General features: G+C 36.1%; 1 protein-coding gene across 1 annotated transcript in view; it reads left to right on the top strand.

Annotated features, from left to right (window-relative positions):
• Positions 1 to 761: 761 nt before the first annotated feature.
• LOC108281672 (ATP-binding cassette sub-family A member 8) overlaps positions 762 to 3,407 on the top strand; it is a 90,445-nt gene continuing 87,799 nt past the window's right edge. The window contains exon 1 of the mRNA XM_017497357.2: positions 762 to 943. The gene's annotated coding sequence lies outside the window, so the exon portion shown is untranslated. The remainder of the gene's footprint in view (positions 944 to 3,407) is intronic.

The raw sequence follows: 3,407 nt of genomic DNA, 5'->3' as shown, positions 1-3,407 counted from the left end.
AAAAAAAAAAAAAAAAGAAAGAAAAAATCTTCAACATTCCTCTCTTAGTGATCAACAGAACTAGGAGACAGAAAATTAGGAAAAATGTAGAAAAAAAACTGAACAATATCATAAACCAACTAAATGTAATAGATATTTATATAATATTCCACTCAACACTAACAAAATATACTTTTCAAGTGCCTGTGGAATATTTGCCAAGGTATATCATATCCTGGGTCATCAAATAAGCCTTTACAAATTTGACATACAAAATATTTTTTCTGAATATAACTGAATTAAACTGGAAATCAATAACTAAAAGATAAGAAAATCTTTAGACATTTGGAAATTAAGCACATTTCTGAATAATCCATGGGTCAAATAAATTGGAAAAAAATCCAATATGGATTATTCATAAATGTGCTGAAATTGAGTGAACTGAGAGAAAATGAAGCTGGGAAGCAGAGGAATGAAAATGTTGATTATCTAGGTAGAGCTGTCAATTAAGCATACTAGAGCTCTGGGTAGAGAGAAATGCTTTTCTCTGATTAAGTTGTTTACTTTCTCATGGCTTAAAGATAGTTCTTTAAATTTATGTATTGGCCACAGATAATCTTGGACATAATAGGAAAACTTACTAATTTTGCTCCCAATAATGTATGATAGCCAGGCAACCTAGTATAAATCCCACTGCTCTGCAGGAACTGGCTGAATATCAACAAGAAGATAAAGAGTCCAAGCACGATCACGTGAATACGATGTTTGGCAGAAACACAGAATTGAGATCATAATAGCCACTCTGAAAGCAGTCTTCACAGAAACTTTTCACAGAAGTCAAACAGTTAGAGAAAATTCTAGATACGTGGTAGAAACCAGGAAAAAATATGAATAATTTTCTTCTAAACAAGGAGATCAGTGGATAAATCATACCTCTAGATTCCCCGCTTCAGTTTTCCCAGAAGTAAGTTCATTGTATTTTTTGTTTTGTTTTGTATTTTGTTTTTGTGTGTGTGTTTGTTTTGAAGGTTTTCTCTTTTCTTATTTCTATCACAAAATTATAAATAAAGCTTTATAAACTGAATAAAAACCCTCTATGGAAAAATTATTTTGAAAATTAATGGGCTATTTTCAAGATTTTATATCTAGTAATTAATATTAGATAGATAAAAATGTTGAGTTAGAATGTTTTTTTAAAAAGTTAAGCAACCATTATGTTGTTTTAAACATAACTGAGTGTAGAAACAAGTTTAAATTGGCTGAAAAAAATGTTTGTGAAGAACTTAAAGTTTTAAGAATTGGGTTGGAAGACTGGGCTTTTTTTGAAGTTAAAGTTATCTGCTTTTATTGTAGAATAATTTAGGGTCTTTTGGATAAGTGTTTTTCTGACTTTGGGACTGTTTATCAGGAACGTTTACAGAAATATTTTTATTGTTCTTAACTCTCACTCTCAGACTATAAGAATTTTAAAATGTAAGATGCTTTCTAGGATCTTTTACTCATTGGATACAGTGAGTTGAATCAGAATGCGAAATATGCAGCTTCTCTTTATCACAATGTTATTTCAAATGTACATTGTTTTTGGTAAAAAGAATTTTTATGTTCCTATAGTGTATATACTTTGTTCTGAATTTTACAACAGTATTAGAGGAAAAAGATGAGTCATTACAATTTGAGATGATTTGCCATATGTATAATAAGGAATTCATGTTTTTGCTAGCCTTTATATTAACTGCATAACATACAAAAATTGGAAAGAAACAAAGTAGGCAATAATTTACAATGAAAAGTATAAGGGATTGGAGTCAGACTGGAGTTTGCCTGCTACTTAAGACTGTGGTTGATTCCATAGTGAGGAGAACATTCTTCTGGCCAGTTCATGGTCCTTTGCAGCCTTGCACAGCTCTCTTAAAAGTATGTATGCTGAATTTTCTGCACCTTAATAGGCTGCTTTACTCTTGGAACTGTCTTTTCCTCTTCTCTTTCCATGGGCTTTCTGACCTCTTCACTTGGTCTGCTTCTACTTAGGCTTGCCTCTCAGCCTTATTACATGGCCATGTGTAGATTCTTCCTCCAGCAGTGTTCTCTGAGACTGCCGTGGCTAATGTGCCTCCTGTGGCAACCGACCCGACACCTTACCTGAGCTTTGACTCTAGGAAGTAGCACCACCCTGTGAGTGATCCTGTCCCATACATAGGATGATGGCTTCAGTTGGGGCTCATTCACTCCTCTTCGCTATGGAGGAATTCATAGAAACCACATGGCCAACATGGCATGCATATGAAGGAAGATCACTTGTTTCAGAAGTCAGAATTTATGAGCTAAATGACAGTCTTCAGGGTGGAGCTGCTGGCTTTGTGCTCAAAAGTCTGGACCCATTCTTCCAAGTCATGTCCTTTGCATGCTTCCCAGAAAACGGATGATGGTACCCTCCAGAATCTCTTTACTTTCTGTAATTCAGCTTAGGTACCCTGTTTTCTTCCATCGCAAAGACAATTTGAGAGCGCTGTAGTTCTACAGTTTTCAGGAGAGGCTTAGCAAATTGTATATGTGTAATACTGGTTGATTGAAGTTATGGAAAGACGTGGTGTTATTATTATGCACTGAGTTATCTTCTTCTGTGAAGTATTTTATGTGCCTGCTGCAATAAAATGTATGTATAAATTCCCCTACAAAATCACTCCCCATATAAAGACATACTCACACACACTCACATCATGTTCTTTGCTCAAGACTGAATATGCTGAAAACTGATGTGCTACTTCTACCAGGGGGTAGAGTGTAGTCTACTGCTCTACTTCTCTCTGTTTACTGATGCAATTATCTGTAGAAGTATAATGCTATTCTCGGTACACAATTTTAGATAAAATCCATGGGATATTTTCACAGTGAGCTAGTCTACAGAGAGGACAAAAGTTTCTGGGTTCTTAAACCAGTTGAAGCCAATCCAAGTCCTATACAGGTGAAATTTCTATACTCCACCTCAAGCACAAGCCCGAATATATTACAGCCTCTCTCACAGAAATGCATAATTCATTGGCAAATTTAGTTAACCTTTGATGGTAAAAAATGAATCTACTTTGTATGTACTTTAAATTAAAAATTGAATCACACTTCTATACAATAATAACCAGGATAATTAGGTTGGAATTAAGCAGAGTGTTAAAATATCTATAAGGAGGCCGGCCGCGGTGGCTCAAGCCTGTAATCCCAGCACTTTGGGAGTCCGAGGCTGGTGGATCACGAGGTCAAGAGATCGAGACCATCCTGGTCAACATGGTGAAACCCTGTCTCTACTAAAAATACAAAAACATTAGCTGGGCATGGTGGCACGTGCCTGTAATCCCAGCTACTCAGGAGGCTGAGGCAGGAGAATTGCCTGAACCCAGGAGGCGGAGGTTGCGGTGAGCCGAGATCGCGCCATTGCA

The sequence above is a fragment of the Cebus imitator genome, unplaced genomic scaffold, assembly GCF_001604975.1.
Source record: "Cebus imitator isolate Cc_AM_T3 unplaced genomic scaffold, Cebus_imitator-1.0 Scaffold229, whole genome shotgun sequence".
NCBI classification, from domain to species: Eukaryota; Metazoa; Chordata; class Mammalia; order Primates; family Cebidae; genus Cebus; species Cebus imitator.
The sequence above is the reverse complement of the archived record's forward strand: the minus strand, read 5'-3'. Positions and strand labels throughout refer to the sequence as shown.